We start from the raw sequence: 15,535 nt of genomic DNA, 5'->3' as shown, positions 1-15,535 counted from the left end.
GAAGTTGCTGCATGGACTTTCAGGCCACTGAGTGACTCTTCTTGCAAAGAAATGACCCCAAATGTTCGAACCTTTGAACATGTGCTCAGGGAAGCTATTGATCTATATATAGATCCTGCATATAACCTATGCATTCTTTAAAATTCAATCCAAACAGCAGCCCTACTTGAACGCTTCCTGAAAGATCATTCTTTCACCTTCCACCTCCCTGTACAGATTAAGATCTGAAGGTTTGTTCTCCAGGCCTGGGAACATTTCTGTACCCTGCAGCCTGAAAACCCACTGTACCTTTTCTTAACTGACTTCCTGGTTGATTTCCTCTTAACAATAGTAGCTGAATCTGAATCCCAGGCACCTCACACATAGTAAACACTCAAGAAAAATCTGCTAAACAGTGTTAGTCTTTCACAGTCCTTCTGGGTCAGCAGCCAAAAGATTCTGTGTCCGAGGCCAGGTTCCTTCTGTTGGCTCCATTCTAAGCTCAGCATGCCATGACTCACTGTTTCCTAGACAATGTCATTTGTTGGCATGGCTATGAAGCCCCATCCACTTGTGGACTTTCCCAAGGACTTCAGAATCTCCCTTTAAAATCCCTTTCTCCAAGCATTTCCATCACAGAGGCCTCAAGATCAAAGGAGTTATAGAATATTGTTACCCTGAGGATAAATCAGCTATTGCCAAACATTTCCCACATGAACTTTGCTTTCAGCATCTACAAAAGAGAAAACAATATGTTGTTTACTTTATAAATTTGGTGAAATAAAACCTAACAAGCTAATTTTAATGTAGCAGACATCAGTGTGATTTGAGTGGAGAACCAGAAAGATAGAACGGTATCTATGTGCCTAGTGCAAACTACCACTTTAGTGTCAAGGAAAGAAAAATCTCTTTGAACCAAAGCCAAGGAAAACTTTTCATAAAATCATGTAGGTCTGTTTCATCATTTTGGCCATACAAGAGCATCTTCTTTCATTTGTTACTGTTAACTAGTTACTAGGGTCACAGTTGCTAACCTAAAAATAAGGATGAACACTTTTAGATAATTTAAAAAACAATGCTAATCAGATAAATCAAGACATAACCACAATCATAAGTAAGTGTATCATTAAGGTAATTAGAGCCCCTCACTAGTTCAGGCTTTTTTCAGGGCCTTGGGAGGGGCCCTAGGAATGTGCTCATGTGGTCATATAGTTTTATGCAATTTGCTGAGAAGTCATATATTTAATCAAGTTGATTAGGACTGCTTTTTTTTCTCTCACACTGACTTTATTTCTTTACAGTTCTCCTTATATTGGGTGATGTTGGAGTAGCTAGACATGTTTTTGAGATGTGGCTGGGGGAAGTTGAGTTGAGGGTACTCGAATTTAGTTTAGCTTTAGTGATATGTATTTTATTGGTTGACAGTTATGTTATGAATGGTTCTGTTTTTACTAGCCATCCTGGTGTGAGACTGGCTCCCAGGTATACTCCTTTGCTTACTGTGCACACTCACTCAGGGTTCTGATGCAGAAATCAGAATGTGTCCTAATATACACAATACCAAAATGATGCAGGTATGGAAGAGACAAGGTCGAAATGCACAGATCCAGGAGCTAGTGTGGGGAATATTATTCCAATAATCAGAGTGAAAAATCATAAGCAGATAATTCACTTTATATTAATCCTAGATAAAACAAACCCCTCCCCTTCAGGAATATACTCAACAATACAGGGTCTTTGATTACAAATACTTTATATTTTTTTCCCTTATTTGATTGGAATGATCATGTTCAATTGGAATTTAATAATGTTTCATAGAATATCAGAATTTCTGTGTTTGTAGAGCATGTACCTGTAGCAGCATGACAAACGGTGAGTTCATCCGTATGTGATGCTGCATACTTTATGCATTCAGCTATCAATAATAGCTATTTTTATTGATAAATGTAATTTAATTTAATCACTTATATTTACATTGCTAATATACACGAGTATTTCTTTCAAACCACAGGTTAACACACGCTAAAGGGCAACGCCGTTAAAGGAGAAGAGGAACTTTGGAAACTGCTGTCTGAAAGGAAAGCAAAGCACTCTTCATTAACAGCTAGTGGGCTCCTAATTTCTGCCCATGAAGGCATGTTCATACTGACAGAGCACCCCCTCAAGGGGAAGAACCATCCGTGCTAATTCTTGTTGTCCTCTTCTGAGCTAGTGTGCTCACTGTTCATACAAACTAGTGTGTCAACATTAAAACAAAAAGGGAGTTGAATCAATAAATGACTTGGGAGGCTCTCATACTTGTAATAACTATGGCGACAGAAGAACACTGGCTGTAGTATTTGGTATTAGCATTGGTGTCTGGATCTATAACTAAAAAAGCTTCTTCATTTCTCCAAACTAATAGATATGACAAATATTGCCACACTTAGCTCTATTTAAATAAATATTCTAAACTCAATCTCAAATCCACTAATGGAATTTCTGTCACAGTCTCTCCTATAGTCAAAAAATAATTAGAGTAACAGAATAGTAGTTTTATACCAGATAGATATTTGAAGAAGAAATAGTCCTCATACATACTTAAATATTCTCAAAATGTCTCCCTTGCCCTCCCCCTAATACCATCATTTCTTTGTTTCAGGGAAATGGCATTTTGATAAAACACTTACTGTGATGTACCATTTAGTGGGCAAGGGCAGCTGCCTGGCCAAGGTGAAAGAGCACAGAAGCAAAGACTTAATGCTTTGATCTAGAATCCTGGCTCCACAACTTCTCTGAGTCCCTGTTACCTCGTCTATCAAGGGCTAATAATCCTTCTTTTTGAGGTTGGTGTGAGAATCAAATGAATTAATCCATAGAAAAAGCCAGCACACTGCCTATCCTGGAGCATGTATTTTAATTCCCATGCTCTTTGCAGCTTTGCCCATGACCTCCACTGAAGCCTCAAGACCCACAAACCTAGACATTAATTTGTATGCTAATAATCTCCTATGTTTGTGAGAGAGTTTGGAGCTTTCATATTCATCTACCATTGGTAAGAGAGAGGTTAGCCAGCTTACCTGAGGTCCCACAGCTGGTCAATTACAGGGCTGAAATGGTGAACTGTAGGTCCAGTAGGCTACCTGCTCTCCACTCTCTCCTACACAGCCTCTCACATAGCTTTGAGGGGGAACAAGCAGCAGTTTTCAACAAAGGAAAGTGTGCTGAATCCATGAATTATTACTTTGGCCTAGAACATTTCAAAAGAAGAGCTTAAGGCACAATTTAAAATTATAAGAGAAAATAACTTCTACTTCCCTGAACTGTTTTATTATCCCAGTTATGTTGACTCACCTCCTTTGCTTCAGACATCTTGCTTGAGTGCTATAGTGCATCATAGGATATGCTCATCATGGAAAAACAAACCCAGTACCCAAGGAGAAAAACCAAGCCCCCACTAGAATGTCAGCTCCATAAGGGCAGGGATTTTTCTATTTTGTTTGGTGATGTCTCCCAAGTTCTTATAATACCACCTGGAACATAATAGGTGCTCTGGTGAACGAGTCAGTTCTATTGAATAAGAAAGAGAATGTGAATTCTAACATCACAATGGAATCTCAGGCAACTGTGATCTGGCCCTTAGTCTGAATTCCCATAGTGCTTAGGAAAGTTGGCCTGGAATTGCTGTCAGGGATCAGGTGAGGTGTCAGGTGGTCTCCATCTACACTGCAAACTCTTCTAGGGCAAGGGCTGGACCTTATCTTTCAGCTTAATGCTAATTCCCAGCAGGTGTGTTTTAAACAGACACATACACGTGCAGGCATATATATATATATATATATACTCGTTGAGAAACTGATATTTGTACAAATTTGAAAGTAGTTTTATAGGCATATTTCTACATAATAGATTCAATTTGGCATAAACCACAGTAATATGGGTACTTAAAAAGAATTCAAAATGCCAATGATCTGCAATCTAGTCACCTATGCGTTGGTATCTTTTAACCAAAAGCCTAAGTACCTGTATTGGGCCATTTATGAGTCACTATAAAGGACTATAAAGCAGTATAAAGGAATAACCATGATTGGGTAACTTATAAAGGAAAGAAGTTTAATTGGCTCATGGTTCTGCAGGCTATGCAAGCATGACTTCAGCAACTGCTTCTGGTGAGGGCCTCAGGAAACTTACAATCATGGCAAAAGAAAAAGGGAGAGCAGTGAATGTCATATGGTGAGAGAGAGATCAAAAGAGAGAAGAGGGAAGGTCCCAGACTCTACCACCAGATCTCACATGAGCTAACTGAGCAAGAACTCACTTATCACCAAGGGGGATGGTGCTAAGCAATTCATAAGGAATCTGTCCCCAAGATCCATTCCCCGCCCACCAGACCCCACCTCCAACATTGGGAATCACATTTCCACATGAGATTTGGAGGGGACAAACATCCAAACTATATCAGTATCTAAATTAGAAGATTGTACAGAATTAAAGTCAAAGGAGTTGGAGAGTTTTGAGGGCTCTTTCATCAAGGTATGGTGAGGCTTACCAGAGGCCACCTCCTGGTCAACAGTTCAGGGTCCCTCCTCCCCATTCCACCACTTGGCTATTTTTATGTTTGTGGTAACTATATTTCATGTTGTGGATAGTAGTTTAAATAGGATGGCATTCTATAAAAAAAATTTTGAAAAAATGGTGACAAATTTTAAGCAAATAAATAATAAGAATGTTTTTGTAAATTACATAAAAACAAAACTTTTCCATCTAGTTTGGGATAACATTCTTCTATGGCTTCCTGGGTTGTTCCTCCAATGACTCTTTTTTGTGTGTGTGCCTTCTGAGTCACCTACCCTTGCCTTCTCCTATGAATTTGGACACCATACTTTCAAAATAGAGGGCAGGATATCCAGTCCTTTCGATGCATTGGAGAATAAAATTTTTAAAATCAAAATGTCACAGAAAACAGAGAATGAGAATTTACTAAGTTTGTAGACTAACATACTGTTACAGGACTCCTTCGGTGCTGCTTCACTAGCTGGAAATCTCTGTGGCTGCTGTGACCTCTGCCTGTGGTCTTGCCAAGGCCTGCTGGGCTCACTCTTCCCACTCAGCCTGATGGGCTGTACTCAGCTTGTGCTACCTGCCTGGATCCCACATCTGAACAGGGACTCTGTGTTTTGCCTGTGGCTAAACTTGGCATGCCACAGGCAGCTTTTGCATTGGGAGCCGGAGTCTAGATGAGGGGAATGCAGTGGCACCTGAAAACTCGGAGATGCCAGCAACTGTGGAGCCCCAGATGATGTTACAGCTCTCGCCTGGGGAATCCTGAGGTCTAAGCTCCTAAGAAATGTTGCAGCTTTTGTAGTTCAGCAAGCTGGCCAGGAGGGAATAGTGCCTAACTGCTTCACTTCTTTGAGCCTGCAGCTCGGAGGATGGAGGCATGTTACAGCTCTCCCTGCTGCCTGCAGCTTGGAGGATGGAGGTGTGTTGTGTTACAGCTCATTTGTTCCTGCTAAATAGGGGCATGTGTCACCCAGTGGTTTTTTTCACTCCTGTAACTCAGTGAGCAGGAGTATGTGTTACACCCTTTTGGCATGTTCCGGGTTCTTGTCCTGTGACCAAGAAGAATGACGTACACAGACACTGGAGAGTGAGCAAAGCAGAGAAGAATTTTCCTGAGTGGCAGAAAAGCTCTCAACACAAGAGGGGACTTGAAGTGGATGGTCCTCTGTGTGAGAGGAGGCCCAAAAGCAGGTGGCTGTCCGTAAGGCTGAGTTTGGGGTTTTTATGTGTTCAGAATGGGGGAGTGTATGCTGATTGGTCCATGGGTGGGCCTGGAAAAAGCATCATTATATTGGCTAAAAGGCATCGAGGAAATTCTCACTCTGGTCATGGTCTCTACCCCGAACTGGCAGCTCAGTTTTCAGACTTCAGGCTTCAGGCTGTCTTTGGCTTGGAGATCAGGTTTTACCAGGGACACATCCCTGTCTGCCTAAGAATTTGTCTATCTCCTGTTGCTATCAATATAGCCAATTTGACCAGCTATTTCCAGGTCAAATTATGTCACTACATAGTGTGGCATGTGAAGATCCTAACTATACCCAGATAGATTATTATAAGTATCACCTTCCCCTTTCTTATGTTCTAGTCTCCAATAGAACATATCAACTGCCAATTCATCAGAAATACTACCAACCCCAATAACAACAAAAAACCCCTTCAATCAGGAAAAGTTAAATTTATTAGAATTACTCAACAGGAAGAACAATGCTCTGACAGCATTTTAGTGTCTCAGAAGGAGGATGTTCAGAGAATTGGACCCAAAATGTTTAAAACTGATCTGACAAGGTAGGGAATGGACTGGAATTGGGCACAGTTGTTGACATAATAGAGTTAGTGGACAAAACAGATGAGGGTCTTGCTAGAAAAAGCAAACTTGTCTGAGGAGTGATCTGCTGGCTCAGATGTGCAAACTGATGTCCTGAATAAACTGACTTAGAAGAATTTCCTTAAGCAAATGGCAAAGTTCTCCATGAGCTTAGTTTTATTTTCTATGTAAGAATTTCCTGGAACAAAGAGTTAAGTCATACTAATACAAATAAAGTTAGTTCTCAAAAGAATGCTCTAAAAAGTAGAGAACTTCTTGGTAGTCTCAACTCCTGGAACAGTACCTAGTATAAAATAAGTGCACATAGAAATATATCTGGTAGTCAAAAAATATTTGTTGAGTTGAATGAAGATTATCTTGGTCCTAATTATAATGTTAATTAAGATAGACATTGTTGCAGATTTGAAAATGCGCAGAAGAGGAAGCCAGGGATCTGAATTCTAGTACTGATTCTACCACTAACTGCTAATCTGTCTGAAACTCTGTTTACCCACCAGACTAATGAGCAAATTAGACTAGATTATTTCTAAGATCCCTTGAATTCCAAAATACACTACCACTTCCCACATTCACTTAGGAATATTTAAACCTCCTGCAGATACACATTTAACTGCTAGTGCACACAGGCTTCAGTTGTTGCTTAGAAAAGATAATGCATTCTGAGATTAGCACTGATGGGAAGAGATACCAAATTTTCACTTGGTATCTATTAATAGCAATTTAGGGATCAATAGAATGCCTCATGAGCCCCAGAACATGTAGGCATGGGATGCCCAGATTTATGATCCAGAAGAAAAAAATCCTTCATCTTCTAGTATTTCATTCCTAGAGCCTTTGCTTGTTTCAAAATAATAATAATAATAAATAAAAGTGGTATTGCTATCAGTCTAGTGAGAACAACTCCCAAGAATTTTCTGTGCGTGAGAGTTGCCTAGATGATGAAACCCAGGACAAATCAATGAGTGAAAGAGAAAACCAGCTAAAGGGGAAAAAATATTCAAGAGATCCCAGCAGAGGATAATGAGGGCAGAGGACAGAGGCTATAGTAAGGGGAGGAAAAAGAGGATAAAGTTGATACAGATTATGTTTATGCAGAGCTATAAGCCGTGGTGTGTTGGTAAAACAGCTTTCAAATGTAAAAAAAATCAGATTTGTAGCATTTGCTGATTTCCATAAACACTCCCACTGTGGTCAAATTTATGCTTCCAACAATGAATAACTGGCTATCAAAATTCCTGACCATTTAATAACCTGCTCTTGTAAGCCTGTATGAGCTGGCCAGAGCAATGAGGTAAGTGAGGCTGACTGAGTAGTTCTCACCGACCAAGGGTGAGCTCCTATAGGACCCTCGGGATGGTGACTCTTCAATTACTGAATACTTTTTCTGGGGTTTTCGTTTCTTTTCTTTTACCGAAATTCTCACTATGCTTTGCTTTAGGGAATTGGTATTCATATCCTGTAAGTCAAGGAGAGTTTTTTTGAGTGGGAGCTTGAATAAATTGAAGTGGATCAACTCTCAAGTGCCAGACACCCCTGTTATGAGGTTTAGATGACAATTACTATTTCTTCAGTGATCCTTGGCCACTCTGAGATGGGAGTGGTCAGGGAGAGAAAGGAATGGAATGTCAGTGAAACCACTTCCTGTTCTCAGCCTGCCCTGGGGCCTCACTCACTCCCAGCCTTGCATATCAGACCTTGGCCTTCCTGTGAAGTGAACATTCCTCAGCCCTAGCTTCCAGGAATATTGGATACTATATTCGAAAATAAACTGATACCATTCACAGCCCAAACCAGAAGAAAACCAGGAAACATATGGCAAAAGAAGTTTTCTTCAAGAAATTATTTTCCATGTCATATTTGCGTAAATTTGTCATGGGCCTGTCACTTCCATGAAGGGGGAAACCAGCATGACTCTAGCATGCTGGCATCCTGGTGCCCTTTGCAGCTAAGGTCAGACTGTTTCTCCTCTTGCTTCTTTTCTGCATTTCTTAGTGGACTCATGACCAGCACATTTGAAGCTACAGATGAGTATATTCAACACTGTATGTGCTATGAGTGAGCAGCCTGAATTGCACAACAATATTTCATTTGGCTAATATTTCAGTTTGTTGAGTCATAAACCTGAAAAGTAGCTACAGCCTACAAAATAGCATTTTCTGACTCAGTGCATGTGAGAGAGAAGTGGGAGCTAAAGGTTCAGCACAGCAGACACTGTTGGCACAACCATCTGACTTCACAGCCTTGTTCTATAATCTAGATTCTTCTCTACTTGACTCAATGGCATTGCTTTATAAATTCAATGTAAATCTCAGACCTTCAAGAACATATCCCAAAATACGTGATGAACAGCATCTGGTGTTCAGCCTTCTTTTCCTCTAACTGTGAAAGTGTCCCACCAGGAAATGACAATAGCTGTCAGCCTATTAACTCATGAGCAATTTGATGCCTTTTGTGTGAAGAATACAAGTTGAGAAATGAATTTCCTGTTGCTGAAATTCTAATACTTAGAAACTCTTCAATGAACAAACACAAGTATATTCTTTGCATTAGTAGCAGGGATAAAAAGGAGTTTTTTTAAACCAAACAATTTAAGTGTTTTGACAAATGTCAGCATAGTGGGATAGGATCTTAGACCATCAAACAGTGGGTTTTCCTTGTGTTGTAGTTTTTCAAGTGTCCATTGAAGAATCAAGAAATGCTGATTCTTCATTTTTCTTAATCATTTTCCATTGTCTATGTTATCATAAAATGACTAATTAAAATGGTAATTTTAACTAAAATTAATGGCTTTCTCACCTGATGTCTTAACTATTGAAACATATTATCTATACTCTCTTTCCCAAGAACATCCTATTCAATTCATTACACTCTGTCAGGCTCCAAGCACTTATAAAATGAACTCTATGTGTAGATTAAAAACAGAAATAATTCTTGTTTCAAAAACATAAAAATTCCTCTGAGGGGGTGTCAAAATTAGTACAAATTAAAATATGTTATAATAACCTAGATTTTTTCCAAAATTCATCTTTTCAGTCATCTGTTCCAGGATAATTTTTCATAATTTTCCTCCATATGCACTCTTCAATGCTTCATGAGGCCATATCTAACAATTGTGGGGTCTTGAGAGAGAGTTCAGAGAGGCCCATGATTCTCTGTCTAAATATTCACGGTTTTCTTAACTAGCTAACAAAATGTTAAATAAAATGAGTCTGAGGATCTTCCTGTCTTCACAGATATACAGTCATGCACTACATAATGACATTTTGGACAACTACAGATGGAATACACAATGGTGAGGCCATAGGATTACAGTACTATTAATATATATATTTACTGTATCCTTTGTGTGTTTAGATACACAAATACTGTTGTGTTACAATTGCCTAAGTATTCAGTACAGCAACATGATGTACAGCCTTGTAGCCTGGGAGAATAGAATAGAGCATATAGCATAGGTGTGGAGTAGGCTACACCATCTGGGTTTGCATAAGTGGACTCTAAGATGTTCACACAAGGAGGAAACAGCCTAATGACAGATTTTGCAGAATGTGTTCTGATCGTCATGTGACACATGACCGTATATTAATAACATTTTAAAAATATATAAAGTTATGGAATTTGTATGATGAGAATCAGCAAAATATCAGAGAAAAGTGAATTTGTAATTCCAAATCTGGGTATTCTGTTATTGTGTAGGCAATGTCTGGATGCATACAAAATAAAATCATGCATAATTTAAGATTTATTCTATTATTCTATATTTATTATATAAAATTTATTTTTCTTCACTTCAGCAAAATTAGTAATTACATTTTTATAATTGAAATGGTCACATAATTTTTGTTCTATAGACAATAGTGCCATTTTAGATGATGCTTCAATCATTTCTTACATTTATTTATAATTAATTTAAATTTGGAGACATTTTACTCTTCTAATGCAGTGACAATAAGATTTCTAAAGCACTACTTGGATGCAGAAACAAAGCATACATTTGATGCTATATTCACACATTGTAATATGTCATCTGTGGTAAGTTACCTAGACACTGAGCTTTCAGAATAAATTAAAAAGCATCTGGTGGACTGATTCCTTAGGGTTATGCTTATTAACTGATCTCAGAAAAAGATGTGGAAAATGTAGAAATATTCGGCAGTAAGGATACATGGTCCTCTTGACTTTTTCCAAGCTTCTTCGGCCAAGTTCCCTGTGAAAATTTTGGTTTGTAAATATGCTTCGAGCTCCTCATAGTCATTCCAGAGCCAAAGAGAACAGAAGGGAGCTCAACCACCATGATCATTATTCTTTAGGCTCCCCACTGTGTCCCTCTGGGATCTCAGCCTTGGGCTTGAACTTCGTTAATCAAGAAAGTAAGTATCTAGTGTTAAGGAAGTTTAGGAGGTTAAGGGTCATTTGGCGCCCACTCTAGGCTCTGGCTCCTCAGGTGGCAGAAGTGCCCCTGGGGTTCTCTAATACATTTGTGGTTTTTTTGCAAGGTTGTGCTAGTGAGATCTTCTGAAGCTTAGGCTCAGGACAGGGGGACCTTCTTTCCTGAGTCTAAGAGCAGTTAACGGACCCCATACGGAACTGACCATAACATAATACATTTTTTTAAAAAAAATTGTTCATTCTACATTTTAGAATTTAAGCACTTTAAGGACAAATTCAGTATTTTGCCCTTCTTTTTATCCCCAGTTCCTTACATATGTAATCATACACAATGCCTAGCATAAACACTGGGCTATTATCACCTGTTGACATCCCTGTCTTCTCAACCAGAGTGTGGCTGTTGTGAGGGAAGGAATAGACACTTTGATTTCTGGATCTCAGTGGCTCCCTCAATCCTGGAGATACGGTTGCTGTTTAATAAATAAGTCCAGTGGTTGAGTATATGTGTAGACTTAGAACTGCACTGAGGAAGAGGAGAGACAGTGTAGTCAGTGTCCTACATGGCCTGAATGTTAGTTTGGCAAACATCTGAATAAGGCAAGAAGAAAATATAGAACCAGAAGGGCACTGGAGCACAGAAGTGGCTCCTAGTCTCCATTCCACCTTTTCAGCTACTTTAATTTTATTTCTCACTTCAAAATCTTCATTCCTGAATCTTGGACTACCAGTTGGCAAAACTTTCAAAGTTAGCTAAGTAACCTCAAATCCCTTGGATGTGCCTCTGTTTTCCCTCTCTTGAGAATCATTCATTATTTTATTTTATTTTTCTTACCACTCTCAAATCTCACCTTCTTTTTGAACTCACGAACTATCCATCTGCTTCCTGGCTGTGTGCCACAGGGATGGAGGAGTGGGAAGGGAAAAGGGGCCATCATAGTGTTTCACACACTGCCAAAATTAACAGTTTTGTTTCTCCTTGCTGCTCTCTCCTTCCAGGGAGGTGGCAGGACTCCGGAAGAAAGACTGTACTTTGTACTTAAGAGATCACCAAGCACTGTTATTACCAACCTTAGCAAAGACTTCTGTGCTACAGAATGGATAAAAGCTGGACAGTGCTGCACTTAAAATGACCATATCAATGTTTGTCCTTTTATGGAAAACAAGTATAAGTCAAAGTACAGATGGACAGCCCTGAATATTTTGCTTGGATAAATCCCTTGGGACCTTTTGTACTTTCAGTGTGGTCTGGGAGCTACAATAATGACTGAGATTGAATAGTTTTCTCCTTGGTGGAATGAAGGCATATAGTCAAATTTAATCTGATTTAAAGGAAATGAGTTTAAGGATAGTAGAGATTAGACTTTTATAAGGGACTGTTGGGACCTTAAAATTTAAAATATAGCCGCCGTTATTGTTTTGTTCCAAGTGTAATTGTTGCAGATATACAAGAGAGCTAACAATGTTTTATCTCACAAAACTGTATTTTCTATCTATTTTTATCATGGATATGCATGCAAAGTAGAGAAAAAAATGACAGTAAAGATGTAACAGAAAAGGATTACATCCCAGATAAATATATTGTTACAGAAACTCCTCTGTAGTCCAAAGACTTTCAATTTGTATCCAACAAATAATTTATGTATTATAAATTAATAATGTATGTATTAAATTCAACAAAATTCTATAATAGAAACAAAGAATGTGGTTACATTGTTAGCATATAAAATTCATATTGGTCTTGAAAAAGTCAAAGCATGCTTCAGGCTCAAATATGGAGTTTTCAGAAAGGTATTGCCTCAATACCTTCTGTGGGTCAAATTAATCCAAAACTAAGGGGTATTGTGGACCCACAATAAGAAATCTTAGAAACAATTTTGGAAAATATCAAAATGATCCCAGGTAACCTAAATATTTCCCCTGCATTTTACCTTCAATGCCACAAAAGTTATTTTGCTAAAATACAAATACAACCATGTCACTCACTTACGTATAAACATTCAAAGTTTCTCTTTCACCCATATTTTGAGTTCCAGTTTTGTTAGTATGGCAGATACCTTGGTTTCATAATGTGAAAAATGGGCATATTTTGAGTATCTATCTCTTGAGTTTGTGTCTACGTGTAAGGAGATGTTATACACATACACACACACACACATGCACACACATATGCACATACATGCACAATCTCAGCCCTCTTCCAGATATAAAAATGTACAAAATAACATTTTTGTTATTATTAGTTATTATTCATAATTATAATTTTCATATTAGTATATTGTTATTTGTGTACTGTCATAGATAATTTGGTAGGTTGAGTTAGACATTCAGAAAAGACAAAGATTTTAGCAAAAATAAACAAAGAATGTTAAAATTGAACAGGTACTTCCACTGATTTTTTTTTGAAAAATTAACACACCAGGAAGTAGGGTGCCAATGGTAAAGTGTTAAGGTTTAATATTTTCTTTATTTCCCTTTTGTACCTGCCACAAGCACCATTCATAGCTGGATATAATAATTCGTCGGTGTGGCGCAAATGACCAAGGGACTGAAACAAATTCTGCTAAGCGAACCAGTACTGGTACTATGTTAATCTTTTAACTCTGCTGAGAACACTGCCAAGTGGCCACCCTTATCAGCAGGAACATCCGAACCTGGCATTCCTGCTGGGAAAAGCTCAGCAGTTTACTGGAACTCCCTGTTGTGCAAACTTTTAGGGAGTGATGACATTAAAATGGAATACGCTTCAACTTTTTTTTCCTGATTGGAAATTCTCAGGAGATAATGTCTACAAACTTGGAACTTATTATATAGTCACAGCCTTGATCAATATAATAACATCTCTGAAGGGATACTTTCACTCCTGGAAGTTCTGTTTTTGCATCTTGTGCATCAAGTGTTTAGTTTTCCACAGTTACCTATCTGTATAAGACACAAAAGTGTCATAAAATAACAGTTAAACTAACAATATGTGATGCATTATGGCATATGCATCTTTAAATTCTAACCTATTTTATTCATATATATGTGTGTGTATATATATACATATATATGCATATATATACATATATGTATATATACATATATACATATATGTATATATATGTGTGTATATATATATACATATATGTATACATACAATTGTATGCATATATATACATACAATTATTTTTTTTTGAGGTGGAGTCTCGCTCTGTTGCCAGGCTGGAGTGCAGAGGTGCAGAGGTGCAATCTCAGCTCACTGCAACCTCTTCCTCCCGGGTTCAAGCTATTCTCCTGCCTCAGCCTCCCAAGTAGCTGGGACTACAGGCGCCTGCCACTATGCCCGGCTAATTTTTTTTTGTACTTTTAGTAGAGACAGGGTTTTACCATGTTGGCTAGGATGGTCTCAATCTCTTGGCCTCGTGATCTGCCCGCCTCGGCCTCCCAAAGTGCTGGGATTACAGGCGTGAGCCACTGCCCCTTTATATTTTTAAATACTGGTTACAACCCACAAAACTGACTTTACGACCCTCTAGTGGATCATGACTTGTAGTTTATACATATTGAAATATTGCTCTAGTCTCTTGATGACAGACCAAGTTTAACAGTTTATAGTGGTATCTACCTTCTTATTAGTGCCTTCTAAGATACTTTGAGAGCTGCTAGAGGTAAGATGCTTAGCTAGATCCTCTACCTACGCTACCATCTGCCTTCAATTTTTTTTTTTTTTTTTTTTTTTCTGTAAAGACAGGGTCTCACTATCTTGCTCAGGCTAGTTTTGAACTCCTGGCCTCAAGTGATCCTACTGTCTTGGCTTCCCAGAGTGCTGGAATTACAGGTGTGAGACACCACTCCCAGCCTGCCTTCAATCATAATATCAGATTCTGATATGGTGTTGGGAGTTGCTGGGAACTTCATGGAGTGAATTTGGGGGCTGATGGCACAATAAGCAGGAGATTCTCTGGGCTGCTGGGACTCTGGAGGCTACTAGTTGTCATCACTTCTACATGTCTGTTTGGTTCCTAATCAAAACTGTATTAAATATTTTAATAAATGCATTGTTTTCTGGTAGGGTTGAAAAATAATAAAATATCCTCCATAGACTTAATTAAGATTCTTTTACATGTACTCTTCTTCCCCAGTCACTTCCTTTCTTGCCTAGAGAAAGACTGGCTATGAGCTTCTGAGTCAGACAGTCTTGGGTTTGAATTTAATTCCACTTCTAAGACCTTGTACTCCAGTTTTCTTACCTATAAAATAAGACTCATGATACCAGCCTCCCAGCATTCTTGAAATTATTAAAATGACAGTACACTGAAAAACTCAGGCACTGCATCTAATCAAGAATTGGAATCTAATAAATAAATATTACTTCCCTTCTTTTCCTTTGGCGCTTTATCTCCAGAGCACGTGTTTCGATGAGTGGTGGCCACAATCCCTGAGCTAACAAGCAATCCACTAAAGAAGCACAGACAAGGAAGAATGTTTCTTCCGCAGGACCACAACCCAAAGCTGGGGTGCCAGAGCCAGTAAGGAAAAATTTAGCACAATGAATATAAACCACAGTTTTCAAAAAATCACAAAAGCCCCACAGAACATGTCAATTGCGATGTTTATAATACTATGAAGTATTCCTAGGCTCTGGTCATTGAGAGACTGCCTTAATTCTTTAGTGAAAAAATAACAAGAAATACACATAGTATGTAACTAAGTCAATTATGTATTTCTTCATGCAGTCAGACACAACAACGGAGTTGTACCACTGTCCACTTTGTATGCGTGGCAGCAAAACCTGAAAGCAAAGGAGTCACTAAGCATAAA

At 38.5% G+C, this 15,535-nt stretch overlaps 1 long non-coding RNA gene across 1 annotated transcript; it reads right to left on the bottom strand.

The window, feature by feature from the left end:
- Positions 1-293: 293 nt before the first annotated feature.
- Positions 294-3,516, bottom strand: LOC134758329 (uncharacterized). Its single transcript, XR_010133393.1, has 3 exons — positions 3,313-3,516; positions 3,039-3,208; positions 294-712 (listed from the first exon to the last, which is right to left on the bottom strand). It is a non-coding gene; the product is annotated as an uncharacterized lncRNA (long non-coding RNA).
- Between the last annotated feature and the right edge of the window lie 12,019 nt (positions 3,517-15,535).

This window comes from Gorilla gorilla, chromosome 3, assembly GCF_029281585.2.
Source record: "Gorilla gorilla gorilla isolate KB3781 chromosome 3, NHGRI_mGorGor1-v2.1_pri, whole genome shotgun sequence".
Lineage (NCBI taxonomy): Eukaryota > Metazoa > Chordata > Mammalia > Primates > Hominidae > Gorilla > Gorilla gorilla.
The sequence above is the reverse complement of the archived record's forward strand: the minus strand, read 5'-3'. Positions and strand labels throughout refer to the sequence as shown.